Source organism: Mesoplodon densirostris, chromosome 13, assembly GCF_025265405.1.
Source record: "Mesoplodon densirostris isolate mMesDen1 chromosome 13, mMesDen1 primary haplotype, whole genome shotgun sequence".
NCBI lineage: Eukaryota > Metazoa > Chordata > Mammalia > Artiodactyla > Ziphiidae > Mesoplodon > Mesoplodon densirostris.
Window position 1 is genome coordinate 9,375,139 of NC_082673.1, and position 16,042 is coordinate 9,391,180.

The 16,042-nt window shown below is 38.5% G+C and overlaps 1 protein-coding gene across 1 annotated transcript in view; it reads left to right on the plus strand.

The window, feature by feature from the left end:
* The window catches only part of NKAIN3 (sodium/potassium transporting ATPase interacting 3), a 288,607-nt gene that overhangs the window by 163,120 nt on the left and 109,445 nt on the right, over positions 1 to 16,042 (plus strand). The gene's annotated exons all lie outside the window — the stretch shown is intronic.

Sequence of the window (16,042 nt, forward strand, 5' to 3'; positions counted from 1 at the left end):
GTATCACGTTTGTATCATTGTCCGATCAGGACTCTCTTTAATGGCATTTTATATCTAAACTTTCCATCCATACGCCCCCCCCACCCCCGCCACCGGCAGATAATGCTGTAGATAAGCACACAGAGAACATCCTTTAAACAATGGAAATAGCAACGATGATGCTAACAGTAGTTATGCTTAATGGCAGGTGACATCTTTTTCCTCTTGGTATCCAGACACTTTGTTTCTAGAACCAGTTCATTGCGGTAGTTTCTAACTTGAGATACAATCCCCACAATTCAGTGGAATAGTACCACCATCCCCCAGAAGTGGTGCATTGCCCATTCACTACTGTGGGCTCTTCTCCTAATATACTTCTACTGTTGCAACTACTTCTAATGCATTCTTTTGTTAAGTCATGTTAGTTCCAAAGAAAGAAGGATGCAAATACACCCGACGTCTTGCTCAATCTAATAAACCTTGTATTTCAAATAATTATTTCTTAAGAAAACAAATTCCTCCAGAGAGTCCTACACATTTTAGTGCCTGAAATTTGTTGTGAGGATACAGTTCCATATAGAGAAACAGAGAGGCAATGATTTGACTGGACCACAGAAGGCTTATGTGCTAGGAATTCCTTAAAGACATCTTCTTTCCACCAGACTGTCCCAGCCACAGTTTGATCATGCTGTGGAGTGGAATTAATTTAAGATATATACCATCTTTAAGAATGCTGTTTCTTTGAGATCCGACAAGGACTTGGCATTTTGTTTGAGTCAATATACAATAAAGCCGTTCTCACAACACTTTTCACATGAACCAACCATCTCAGTTCTTCTATCCAGCTGGTTAGAGTTAGAGTCAGAATGAGAAAGACAGGCTCAATAATAAATAAATAGATGACAGGAGTATGAGAGGTGTATGTCAATGAGGAATGTACCTTGGAATTATTTCCAGAAAGAACTTCAGGCGTCCCTGCTAACACTTGCTGTATCTGTTATCTACTGCTGTGTAACAAACTGCTCCAAACTGTAATTACTTAAAACAGTATCAGTGTGTTGCTTAGAGTTCTGTGGCTCAGGAATTTGGGCAGGTCTCAGTTGGGTTGCTCTGCTTCACATGGTACTAGCCAGGTCACTCACGTGAACCTTCCACCAGGAGCTCTGCTGTGGTTAGAATATTCTAGAAGTCCTCACTCATATGTCTGGTGCTGGCTGTTGACCCACATTCTCCTCCACATGGCTTCTCTTTTTGAAGAAAACTTGACAGACTTTCTTACAGCCAGGCTGCTGGGTTCCAAAAAGAAAAGCCCAACATGCAAGCATTTATCAAGCCTCTACTTGAGAGTAATGTCTACTGTTGTCCCATTGGCTACAGCAAGTCATGTGACCAAGCCCAGCATCATTGTGGGAGGGGACTCTAGAAAGGTGAGAGTATCAGGAGACATGGCTCATTTGGAGCCACCAATGTAGCAGTCTTACCCACCTTTACATAATTTATTAACTATTACTCTTTAACCTGCATATGTCAAGGTTTAAAATAGTGGTTTAGAGCATATTTGAATTATAATTTTCTAGAAAGACTAAAGACTAGAATAAAAAACTTCAAAGATCTTTTAGTGTTCTAGTTCAATGAAAGGCAAACTCTACCCTAAATTCAAAGAAAGAGGTTGGACCTCAATGCTAAGGAATTTTCTTTCAGAGATGTAACAGGGAATCTGATTATTCTTGGTTTCTATATGCTGTCACTTGTCAATATGTGTTTATCAATCTTTCCCTATTCTCTGGTCTTTCTTTACTCTCCTGGCAGTAACATATGAAATTGTGGCAAACTGTATACGTTTAAATCTCTGAATTTAAAAAAAAAACATGGAGGCAAATTTTCTTTTAAAATGTTTCAGACTATTTTAAGGTGAAAGAGTACTCTATCATCATGTCCTAGGTTCTAAAGGTTCTTACTAAATTTTGTAACACTGAAACATTTTTCTAGAATCCTTCATGTGTGAACAGATTCCCCTCCTTAAAAAAATTCATAGAAAATTGCTAAGCCATGAAAATTGTGAAAATTGTGGCATGATGGCATGATTTCCAAGTTTTTATAATGCAGTAGAATGCTGTAGAATCAAAAAGTCATTTCTCCATAGTAACTCCAATTCAAATGAACAGCAAGGTGAAAGTATTTATATGATAAGAAGCTGAACTAACATTAAAAACCTACTTTAGAGAAAAGTACAAAATAAAGTTTATGTTGCCACCTACAAGTACTTGTCACTTATAAATTAATTCCTCAGCATATTTGTTTAGCGAACGTTCAAAGCTGTCCACAGGCATACAGAGTCCTCATTATCCTGTTCAGCCTTCCAGCAGTAAAAATATAAGTTGCTGATCTCTGACTTTTCTTGTATAATATACCTGCCAGACAAGATCTTCAATATTTTTTCTTTTTATGTTAAAATGAAATATATCCTGACTTTGTTTCACAACGATCAAATTATGTATTATTGTTGTGGTTGATTGCATATAATTTTCTTGTATTTTCCACTTATTTCATACGAATATGTCTACAATGATTAGAACTGTGATTTTTTTAAATCCGATGATATGGGAATACTTCCTGTATCAGTTGTTTAGCGTGCGCTGAGATGCTTAGCATGTGCTGAGATGTCTTATTAGTGGAAAAAGAAAAAGTAACAGTTGCAAGATTTAACAGCCCCTGCACGGGCAACAACGAAGCACACAGGCAAAGGGCTTTGAGATGAGGCAGGGTCCCAGAGGCCCTGCTGCACCAGGGCTTACCCCTATAATGGCTGAAGGCCCAGGAGTATCTAGAAGGACACAGGGAGGGGCCGGCAAGGGCGGCCAACATGGTGGAGAGGGGTTTCAGGGCAGCAGTTCTCTGGCAAGTTGAGAGGGGAGTGTTTGAGTGACTTACCTGCGGATACAGCTCTGATGGTGGACACCACCTGTATGATTGTCCCGCCTAACTACAGGGCTTGGAACTGGAAGAAACGAAATCCCAGTCATAAGCATTCAACAGGAAATGTGTACAAGCTTGATGGAAACAAACAGACAGAAACAGCAGAGCTCAGAAAGAAGGAATAGGGTCCTAACAGGACAGTCCCACAGGCTCTGAGAGCATCCGCACCCTACTCAGCTCTCCCCGAGGCCTCCTGCCCATTGTGAGCGACACCAAGGTGAAGATCAAGTGGAATCCCAGGAAAGGCTGTGGGCAGTTTGAGCGGAGGAGCCCGTTTAATTTAGGAGGGGATGACGAGTCAAAGGCAGCAGCCGGGATCAGGCTGCGGGACCTCCACCTCGCCGGCCCTGCCTGGGCTCCTCTGCTCTGCCTGCTTACCTGAAGCACGGCCAGTCACCTCCCGAGTATTAGTCTCCCTGTCCCAGCTCTGCCCCGCCAGTGTCATGCCTGCACTTTGCTCCTGGAGACACGATGCGAAAGTGTAAATGTGATTACTCACTTTCCTTCTGATCACCCTCAGTGATTCCCATCACCTTCGAGATGAAATCTGAATTTGCACCTTGTCCGCTGAGGCCCTCAGGACCTGCCCCTGCCTGATTCCCACCCTGGTCTCCTGACCCCCCCCGACAGGAGCCCAGCTGCCACCCATACAGAGTGTGACCTGTTGGCAAGCGAGCCTGCAGCCCAGCCTGCAGCACTCTGCTGGGAATGGGTCCTCCACCCCCAGCTCTTCATCCACTGGCCACGGTCCACAAGTAGACATCTTTCCTCCAAAAGTTCCAGGATATGTTAATTGAATTTTTTAAAATAGACAATACATTCACTTAATTCAGAAACATAAAAATGTCTATGGTGAAAATCCTCCCTCCTTCCCTTGTGTCCCCATTTGCCTGGGTCCCCCATCTCTGCTCCCCATCGGGAAACCCAACCCGTTTTGTTTTGTTTGTTTGTTTAGTGTCATGCATATGACTCCAAAGTGTCTTTAGGCAAATATCAGAAAATGTGACTCTATATTCTTATCTGCCCCTCACAAAAAACAGCATATGATATGCATTCTTCTGAGACTTTCCATTTTTTTACTTATATATTTTGGAGCTGTTTCCATATCAGCACATCAGTGTTTCATTGTTTATTTTAATGGTCCCCTATTGAGGGACATTTGGATTGTTAGCTCACCTAAATATAATGATTTTGGATATATATATAACATACAATATATCTAACATAATATATAATATATAGTATAATATAATGTCAATTGTGTATTATAATCATATATTTTATAATTTTTTCCACACATGTTATACTAAATAACTGTGCATGTGTCACTGAGAACATTTCGTAGACCTATACATCTCATTCATCCCCAGCCTCTACCAGATGGCCTGCCATGTGAGCACACTGTTCTATAGTCATTGAGTCTCTGGTCTGTGTATCTTCCAGAAAGAAAGTTCCTTGAAGGCTGGTATAGTGTCCTTTTTTCCCCTGTTCATTTCAGTGGTCCCAGTCACTAGCAGAGTGATGGCACTAAGTATTTAGTGAATGAATAAATGACCAATGAACACTTCCAACGTCTGAAGTGGGTAAACACAACAGGAAGAATCCATCGATCAAAAACTGGCAGGGGTGAATGCACAGACAAAATGCTGGAGCCAGAGGGAAGATTCCCTTCATCTGGCAAATGGAGGGGATGTAGGCAAAATATTCTGCAGTGCTTGGCAGGAAGCATTCAATAGCTCTGTGTTGCTAACGCTGCTGTTGTTACTACAATTGCTCTTTGCCTGTCCCTGCCCTACCTGGGCTGGTCCTTCTTGAAAGACTAGAGGGATACATCCTGGCGATGCTCTATGTATTGAAACCTTAGTTCATTAATCCCATATCTGACACCTGTTTCCTGCATGAAAAATGTCATTCCTATGACCTTCATGGGACATGAAATCATAAATTTCTATTCTGAGGGCTGAACTTTATTTAATATGTATCTATTTTCCTCATTCTGATTTCCTAGAATTCTTTCCTACCTATGCCTCTCAAGAGCATTTGGCTAACTGAATGTGTTTCAGCTTTTCGTGGAGAGTCTCAGAGTCACTACAATGAAACAAGGTTTGAAGTAACTAGTTAAAGACCAGTTGGAGGCTCCTGAGGGCTCTGATCATAATCCCTTATTCACCCTGTATCCGTAATACCTAGGGCTGTACCCAGCTCAGAGTAAGCCACTCACTCAGAGTTGTTCAGTAAATTGTTGTATAAATTCTCTGCATTTTAGTTTTACAATCCACAGAATGCATGATTTGTGTGTGTGTGTGTGTGTGGTACGTGGGCCTCTCACTGTTGTGGCCTCTCCCATTGTGGAGCACAGGCTCCGGACGCACAGGCTCAGCGGCCATGGCTCATGGGCCCAGCCGCTCCGCAGCATGTGGGATCTTCCCGGACCGGGGCACGAACCCTTGTCCTCTGCATCAGCAGGCGGACTCTCAACCACTGCACCACCAGGGAAGCCCCAGAATGCATGATTTTTAAACATTGTACATAATTTAATGTGGCTATGTCTTGATTTTGTTTCATACCATTTGGTAAAGAGAACCTAAACAGAAAATATGCCTTGAAAATTATTTCTGATGCAGATGTTTGGATTGGTGAGGGTACCAGGTGCAGGGAAAAGGAAAGTCAGTCTGCTCCAAGACCATAACTCTACCTTTGAATTTGTTCTTCCACATCCATGTGTTTTGTTCTTCATTTTGAGAGTTTAGCTTATCTTTGTTGCTTTGCTCCCATTAAGGAGAGTATCAAAACAGTTTGTGGTGAAAATTTAAAATTATGTCCACTTAAATTCCAAGCACTGTACTGTACATATTTTCAGATCACTTTGGATTCTCACTCTGGAAATGTAACACCACAGATTTAACGAGGAAACATATACAGTATATGAAATTAAATACTACAGTCCAAAACACAGCATTTCCCTTTTCTACAAGAGAATATGGATAAAATATTTCTCGTTGCAAAAATCTCCATTATCCTTTAATCTCATTCTGCCATACTCTACTTTACACATTTAATTACCAAAAATCTGAACATGATATCTTACAAATCTAAAATAAAACAAGTGGCTGAAAGTTATATTTGCATCACATATGACAGACAAAGGGTCATTATCCATAGACCTGATGAAATCTTTTAAATGAAGAATAATAACATACACATTTAATAATTGTCTATGAAGAATATGAATAAATGTAATCACATGAGAGAAAATCCAAATTATAAAGGTATAATATATGATTATTCTTGATAGCAACTTGATAATGCAAATTAATTTAAAAAATTATTTCACTAACTTAACAAATTTTAAAAATAATAACATATAGCATTAATAATAAATTGTTACTTGCTTATTGGAAAAAGCATTCTTTACTGCAAGGACCATTAAATGTCCCTACCTTTTGGCCCTGTAACCTCACTCAATGAAGTTTCTCCCAAGGAAATGATTCAACAGAAACAAAGAGCTACCTGCACTATGTTTTTTTTTTTTTACTGTGATTTATGATAGCAAACCTAGCTAGCTATGTCTAAACATATACTATTAAAGACATAGTACAGCAATTTACAATGTACTGACATGATAATTAGGTAGTAGCAATCATTATGTTAATTTTAAACACCATATATAAGACATGGAAAGGTATTTATTATTTAAATAAGCAATCAAGGAGGAGAGGTAAGATGCAAAAAAAGATGTAGAATTGTGTGTTTTCCCAAAAAATGGTTTTACATGTGTATCACATTTTCATTAATAATTCATGTGTTTCATCATTGCATGATTTGTGCAGAAGAGTAGAAGAGGTGTTATGATCATTTTTCTTAGATTATGAAACATTTGCAAATCTCATAATTTTTATTTAATTATTTGGAGGTACTCTTAAATCTTCGTTATTACTAGATATTCCATTTCAGTGGACTGCCCAGTTCTGAGGTCAGTAGGTCAGTAATAATGAATATGCAATTTAAGGCCTTTTTTAATTTTCAGGATTCATTATTTGTGGGTAAATAGACCCATATACTTATGTTAACTATTAAACAAGATATGTATATTTTAAAGGAAGTCATTTTTATAACTGGTAGACAAATCCTAATCTCTAAACCTTTAAAACTCACCTTATCTACATCACTTGAAACTCACCTTATCTACAACTCTTTGGGGCTAATTTTACATATATATAGTCTTGAACCCTCACTGTCAAGATATTTTCATTCATATCTGATTGGTGACAAGTCTCATTCTTTAATGTCTTTGGAGGCTGTCACCATGGTCGGAGCTGGGCATCAGAGTGCCCTGAGAATTGGTTTTCTGTCATGCCTGTGTTCTTTGCATTGCATCTATCTAGTCCCATCATCAGCATTCATCCCTGTTTTCTGTCTTCCATATCAGACATCTTCAGCTTAAAGATAAATTAAAACTCAATAGAGAAGGGTGAACAGTAACAATAGACCACAAGGTATCCCACGGAATCTTTATCCTCAAAAGACTGTGTGAATATCTATTCCATCTGCTTAGAGTAAATAGCACGGTCACAGGAGTGGATAATACTATTGCTAATTCAGTAACATAAGAATGCAAGTCAAGAAGTAAGCTTATGAAATAAGTTCCAATTGCTATCAATTGTACGCCTCCAAAAATGCAAATATAATTAAAAGTGGGTTCCTTTTAGGTCTTATTTCTGAGTTAACATTTCATTTATTTAACAAACTGTTAGTATGTGCTTGGAACTACTCTGAGTGCTTTGCAAATATGAACTCATTTAATGCTCAAAATGACCCAACAAGTAGGTATTATTTTATTCATTTTCAAATGTGAAACTGAGACATACAAAGAGTTTCACTAATTTGCCCAAAGCCACACAGCTTGCGAGTGAGTGAAGCTGGAGCTGACACCCAGGCATGTGGTCTCCAGGGTGCCTGGTCTTGACCGCTTCATTGACCGTCCTCATGACATTGGAAAGAGAACCTCCAATTTCCTTCCTGCCCTTAGCTGAGATTACCAGTAACCTCTCTCAGGGCTGTAAGGCGGGGAATCTCCTGCTGTGTTGATGGGTTTTACATGGCAGTTTTTAAAGTAATAGAGAGCAATTAATAATTATCTGATAGCTAAAAGATTTGTGGAATGAACAGTTCAAAATGTTTCATTTCACCCTGGAAAACGTCTCCTAACCACCTTTTTGTTATTAAAAAAAAATGGAGGATTTCAACACGTATAAAATGCTACGTATATCAGACTCTTTAATCTTGCTTGCTTGCTGGGGCATTTCTAGGTGCTAGTTAAGAGGAAGGAAATCATTGTCAACCCCTCCTGCCCTAAATTCTTCCCCCATTCATCCTGTCCCAAATAATCCATTTTTGTAGGAAATGGATGGTTTCTGCTGGCATCAAATTTTGGGCAGTTTCTGAGCACTACCAAGAAGGATCAAGTATTTAGATCAGTTACTCCTCTGCACAGACTCTGGTCTCTCTATTCAATTCCAGCCTCAGAAAATGAATCATCAGTTTTTATCTAAAGTTCTGTAAAGGAATCATTTATAGGACCATCAAAACATTGAATAGAGTTTGTGATTGTCGAGGAAGAACTGCTGTACCAACGATACTAGAAAGGGTTTGGCAGACACCTTTATGTTCAGGAACCAGAGTATATATGGTTAATAAAATTGTTTGGGTTTGAAAGTGTTTGTTTGGTGAACTGTGATTTTAAGTCATTTCTTTCTCAGTGTTCATGTCTATGCAGTATATGTTCTCTGCCTTTGAAATGTGCATACATTTTTGAAGGCTTTATTGAAATACAATTCATATACCATGCAATTCACCCATTTAAAGCATACAATTCAGTAATTTTCAGTATATTCACAGATCTGTGTAACCATCACCATAGTCAATTTTAGAAGATATTCATCACCTGAAAAAAAACTATACCCTTTGACTATCACTACCTATCCCCTCTTTCTCTCCAACCCTAAGCAACAGCTAATCTACTTTCTTTCTCTTTAGGTGTGCCTATTCTGGACATTCCATATAAATGAAATGATATAATATGTGGTTTCTTTGTTGTCTGGCTTCTTTCATTTAGCATGTTTTCAAGGTTCATCCATGTAGCATGTATCAGAATTTCATTTCTTTTTATGGCTGAAAAATATTCTATCATATAGTTACTTTTAATACTTCTATCTGTTATAGATACATGTACAATACTTAGCAAAAATTTCAGGTTTACAATTCATATGTAGAAGGCCCTCACCTGCCCACTGATAAAACCCTAAGTGGAACTTAGGCAATTCACCATCTGTTTTGTCTACATATATATCCTTGTTTTGGAAACATCTGGGTTTCAGATAGCAATTCTCAGTGCTTAGATGTTTGGTCTTACATAAATCTAACACAGCACTAATGTTGTCTATCACTTGTAAACGACGTCTATGGGTTTGAGCAACTTAAAACATGCAAACATTTAAAATTCATATCCTCTTATACCATAACATTCTCCTTAATAGTATGTGTATGACTGGATTTTATGCTGTATGTTAATCAGTCATCACAGACACATATGTTTCCAACCACAAATTCGTACAGTTTTCAAATGCTCATGATTATCCCAGACATGTTTGCAGGTCTTCATAAATTATTACTGCTCTACTAGTTTCAAATAATCTGCCAAGCATTGATTATTAAATGCAAAAGTGAGTTATGACATTTGGTAGACTTAACTACGATTTTATCAGAGAAATGCAAAGCTTAATTAGAAATCATATCTAGCACAAAACCATTAATACAGGAAATCTGAGTTATGTTTAATAATTAATCAGGGCAAACATTGTGACTGTATGCTTAATGGGGAAATTAGAAACCAGAAAGGTAATTTTAGTAATGCTTTACTTAGGGTAATTTAATGTCATTCAGATGTTGGCAGAGGTTTCCTCTTTAGCCCTAGGTAGGAATAATTATGGGGTTGAAAAAAAGCAGTTTCCATAATAACAAAAGTTAATTCAAAAACATTTACCCTTTTCCTTTAGAAGACCAAATTGCGTATAAATTCGCTAAAGAAAATCTTATGTCACTTTTTGTATTCTTTCTAAATGAAAACAGGCAGTGTATCGTTCATTCAAAAAAACATACCCAGGAAGCCCCTACATTATACAAAGCACTGTGCTAGGAGCTTTGGGCATGAGAGGAGGGATCTGAATTTCAAGGACATCTGAAATGAGTTACTGGTGGGCTTACAGTAGTTTTCAATCATGCCACCACAGGGAGAATTAAGAATTCTGAAAATTAATTACCTCGGGATACATAAAAACAATATGTTAAAGCATATCACAAAGTGCAAAAATGGAGACATTCAGGAAAGAAAAGAAAAAAGCAGTAGGTTGATTGTCCTAATGAGAAGGTAGAGAAACTCCTTCTGAAGTTCACAATCCCAGGAAACAGAGCTGCCTTGGCCAAAGAGAGGTCCAGACATGCAGGGGTTTTGATTGATTCTTATTACAACTGGTCAAAGGCAAGCTCAGAAGAAACCAAGGTTCAGAGTTCCCATGGCTGCAGCTGAATCCTACAACAAAGGGAACCTTTGGCGACTTCTCACATGTGTTCCAGACAGAAGGAACAGCGTTAAGTAAGGAAATAAAATAAGAAGCCAGGGGAACGGTGGGTAGTTCACTTTGACTTGAGAAAAGAGGATGTGCACGGATGCAGTGGCTTAAGTTGGAAAGAAACTTTGGGGTGAGGAATTTGAATGCCAAGTTAAGGCTTTGGGACTTTACCCTAAGTGAAATCAAGCTATTTTGGGTTTATAGGCAGGTCATGACGTACACACAACTCTGAACTAGGGAGGCTATTCTGATAGTTGTGTGTAGGATGGCTCACATCCGCAAGAACACATATCAGGTTAATCTATCATAGTCTGGACCCGTATGTCCCAGAGTGTCCTTGGAACACCTGTCCAACAAATTGAACCTTGAGAAAGATTCCATGGTGACCTAAGTTTGACTGATGTCATGTTATGTCCACTCCTTGGAGATTCACAGTGAAAATGAGCATATTAAAGTTTGAGAAATCCTGCTGTTTTAAAAAAAAAAAACCAATCATGAAAAACAAAGACTTGAGGGACTTTTCCAGATTAAAGAAGACTGAGGAAACATGACAATGAAATGAAACGTGTGACACTAGACCAAAATAAAAAAGATCTTTGTGGGAGAGTTGGAAATTGAGTAAAGTCTATGGATTAGACAATAGTGTTGTACCAATGTTAAATTTCCTGGTGTTTATCACTGTACTATGGCTATGTATTAAGATACTAACATTTGAAGAATCAGGGTGAAGGGTATACGGGAATTCTTTGGAGAATTGTTTTCAATTTTTCTGTAAGTCTGAAATTATTTCAAAATGCAACTGAAAATGTTTTTTAATCTAGAAAACTACTGCATTCCCAAACAATTTTCTAAAGGAAACACTTTGGGAAATACTGGCTTAAGGGAAAGTTAGGAAGTGTCAGTAAGAATGGAAATCAAAGGATAGATTTAAAAAACATTACTGAGACTTAGCAGTGAGGGGAGGCAAAGGAGATAAAGCCCAGGAGGGCAGAGGGGTCTGCATCCACATAGCAGCTGGGGGAAGAGCCGCTCTGACAGAGAGAACAAACAAGTTTAGATTTGGACACATGCTGAATCCTGACTTCTTTCTCGTAACATTTTTAAGGTACATCTGTATTTTTAAAACCTAATTACCTGTTGCAATAAAGAACTACCCTCTCTTGCTCGTTCAATCTGTATAGCCTCCCTATGGCAATAAGTGACTGGGAATGGAAAATTAGAGACAAAATTGTCCAAAAGAATTCACAAGAATCCCAATATGTAAGAATTTTTGAAAACATGGACTTATTTTGTATTTTTGTAGCATCCAGAGCTAAACAATAGCAGTCGTTTTGTTAAGGCTGTTGGCATTCTCCACTTAAAATATGGTCCCTGGAAAGTTTGAAGAAGGCTCCTCAGATTTTAACACTCTAGTATCATTAGTTAAGTACATGATCATTCACATTCATTTTTCTACAGATTGTAAAACAATACGAGCGCAAGGTGATTTTTTTTAACTTATATTCTCTTTACCCAGCAGTCAGAAACATCTCCAAGCCAAATAACAGATGAAAAGTGAAAACAGCACCTTGTGGCCAAAGCATCAAGATTATCGTCTGAATTTTTAGCTTTCATATACATGTTTATTTTTGTGAAAACTTATCAATATAATGCCTTGCGAATTTAATTATACAGAACCTTCGGGGAATAGATTGTTCTGAAAATCTAAACACAGAAACTGTTTTTAGTGTTGAAACTTTCTAAATTTTAACGTTTAATTTAGTCAAGGCAGGGACCCATGGAATGCTCTTCGTCAAGGGGGTATCATAATGAGAAATGTGCTTAAGGAAGGTGAATTAGGTAGCGGTTGTAGCCTTGAGTTCAGGAGACACAGAGCTGGGAGAACAGCCGTGCAGGCAGCTGAGAGATAATGAAGCCTGAGCTAGAATAGAGTGAGGCCAATGACACCAAAGAAACAGAAGGGGTGGGGGAGGGAAGGAGTGGGAGTGTGGGATGAGCAGATGTAAACTATTATATATAGAATGGATAAACAACAAGGTCCTACTGTAGAGCACAGGAAACTGTATTCAATATCCTGTGATGAACCATAATGGAAAAGCATATTTAAAAAAAAGAATGTCTATATGTATATAACTGAGTCACTTTGCTGCACAGCAGAGCTTAGCACAACATCGTGAATCACCTATACTTCAATTAAAAAAATAAAATTATTTTAAAAAAAAGAAACAGAAGGGAGAGAGATCAAGTCAGGAGAACTTGGTCACTCATTAGATAAGAAAGCAATAGAAAGGGAAATCGCAAAGATAACACTCAGATTTTGAGCCCAATTGACAAGTAAAATTGCAATAACATTACAGAAAGAGGAGTCATGAGTAGAGGCTCATTGGGGGTACATCTAAGTTATTTCATTCAGTATATTGCATAATAAAAAAAACTATGAGTGTGTTTCATTTTAATTTGAGGAGGAAAGTAAAAGAATGTTTCCTGGCAATCAGAAAATCTGGTCAATGCCGGGAAGCATGAAGCCTTGGGGCCTGGTGATGAGGGTGGAGGGATGGCTGACTGGAAACGGACCAGGTCAGAAAGCATTTAGCGCTTTACGGCTACTATTTTCTACCGTTGGTCACTTTCTAGTTTTGTTTTGTTTTGTTTTGTTTTCCTATTTTTCCTAGTAGGTTTGTTCTAGCATAAAAAAGGAAAAACAATTTTTTTTTTTTGCTTTTTTTTTTTCACCTCAAGAGCTTAGCAACATGCCTTGGACATAACAGGCTCTCAATGTCTTATTGCAAATGACTGGCTTGTAAGACATTCATACAAGGAAGCAAAGCTAAGCCAGCCAATGGCAGAGACTCGAAAGTCATATGAAGGAGAAATACACTGTTCTGTGAAGGGGTGAGTTGGAGTGTGTTGTGCTGTCTGTAATTCACCTTAGCACAGTATAGCATGCGTGCTATGTACGTGTATTAGTGTTACTACACACACTGGGGGCGGGGCTAGAGGTGGTTCTGTCTGGTGGGTTCCCACTTCCAGCACCCTAATCACAGGGTCGACCCTAAACAAAAGCCCATGTGTCAGAGGCAGCTTCCAAAAGCCATCAGCCTCTCTTCTCTAATCAATACCAGACAGTTTATTTAGCATACTTGATAATAGAAATGTTGCTTTATTGGTGACATGAATGGTTCTCAAGTGATGTGCCTTGGCTAGAAATATTCTTCAAGCACTCATGCTGCTTTGCACACACAGAGCATGTGAGTCTAGTGAGTCTACTGGCCCTACATGCTGGGGAACAGGGCTCTAGAGTGTGGGTTCACACCAGCCCTTTGTTCAGATACTTGAGGATTCTGCTGCCAGACTCCAACTCAAAGCAAGGCTGCATCTTGCTGCTAGAATATTGTTGGAAGCAGCTTTTCAGATGCCCCCCAAAAACAGAAAGCTGGGACTTCACTGAGCTTGCAGAACAGGTTTTGTGACTGGTTTTGTGCTATTTGCTAATAAATATTGGTATGTGTGTGGCAGAGGTTGTACTGAGACTTGCTTGCTTTTAGGTAGTAAGTTTGTGAGAGAGAAAAACTTCGGCCCTTGACGTCTCTAAATATCTATTCAAAAAAAGGACTTAGTGACTGTAAATGATCAAACTGGTTTATTCAATACTTATCAGAGAAGGCGTATCCTAGGAAGTGGCATTTGAGCAGAGACACAAAAGAAGTCATTTAAAGTGTGGGTCTAGGAATATTCCAGAGGAAACAGAAAGATTCACATGGCTGGAACTTAGACAATACGGGAGAGAGTGATGAAAGATGAAATCAGAGAAGTTGGTAGAGGTTAAAGAAGACGTGGTACAGAATTTGAGTTCGATTATAAAATGCTGGGAAGATATTACTGTGTTTCAATCAGGAGAGTGGCATGATCTATATTTAGAAAAGCAACTCTGGAGCTGCTTAGAGAATGGATTGGAGGAGAATAAGAGTGGAAGAAAAGAAACTAATTTGTAGGCTCTTGAAACAGATTGCATGGGAGAAGATGATGGCTTGGACTTGGGTGGTAGCAATAGAGATAGAAATGTCTAGATGGTGGTTCTTGCAGGAAGAGAAGCAGTGGCCCATGAGGAAAAGGAAGAAATAAGGATGGAGCTTGGGGTTTGGATTTGAGCTGTGGGGTAGATGATGCTACTAGTTACCGAGATGAGAGAGTCTGGGAATTTTGCTCCACTGGTAAATTTTCTCTTCTCGACATAAGAAATAATGGGAATCAAACATAGATTTTTAAAAATAGTTTTAATAGAGAAATATTTCCAGAAGTATCACAAGACTTACACAGTGAGCCTAAAAGAGGCATCATCTAGAAGTAGAAGTTATGCTTTTTCAGATTAGAAAACCCTGCTGTTCTAATCGTTCACAAATGATTGTCATTTCAGAATGACTTAAAGCAATTAGTGCAGTATTAGCCATTCACATTTGACTACAAGTAAAATTGATAGCAAGAAAGCCACGAGGAAGTGGTGTTCTCTATTTAAATTGATTAATGTAAATAGCTCTTTCGTTTAAAACTGGTTTCTATAAAAATCAAGGCAATATTGACAATCCATAATTATTACTTTGTAGCAAAGATAATCAGGAAGACATGCAGACAATGAAATATGAACAATTAAAATCTTCAGGATACACAACAGCTTTAATTAATCAGTTGAACTAATCCAAATAAATAGAAAACCATGTTGTAAGGCTTGGCTGTAAAGGATTTTAAAGCCAATGATAATAATAAAAGAAATCATAGCTATCATTTACTGGGTGTATACTATGTGCCTGGCATCGTCCTTTGAAGTATTATCTTGTGTAATCTTTTCAAGAGTAATACAAAGTAGACCTTATTATCTCTAATTTACATATGAACACACCAGGACATGAAATAAATATCTAGTCTAATTTCCTGTGGTCAGTGTTTGGGGAGAGGGCATCAAACTCAGTTCTGATATATCCCAAAACTACTGTGCTTATCGAGGATACTTTGTTCATACATAAAACAAAAGGCAATATTAATAGAAGTATATTAATATTAAATAAAAATGTATCATTTAGTATATGCTTGGAAGGATACTAGAGTTCTAAAGAGTCAATTTGCAAAGTTTGCTCATCTGTTTTACAATTTCGTATAAGTCAGAAGCTTCAAATTGTGAGATTTCTGTGTCTGACATCTGTTGGACAGAGGCAGGAAGAGCGGACATCTATTGTCTTGGCTTGCCAGCTCCCACACCCCCAAGCTTTGATAACAGCACCTCAACTGCTCTGTAGTTAGAGAGCCACACACCCACTCTTACCCTCTGCATGGGGAAGGTGGGCTCTGGTAGGGCAGGGCTGACCCCAGACCCTCCAGCTCCAGGGTTGGACGTGAGACCCAGGTATTGTCATCAGTATATTCCTCCCCCTGGACCCAGTGATGGGTTCAGAGATAATCATGTGAGG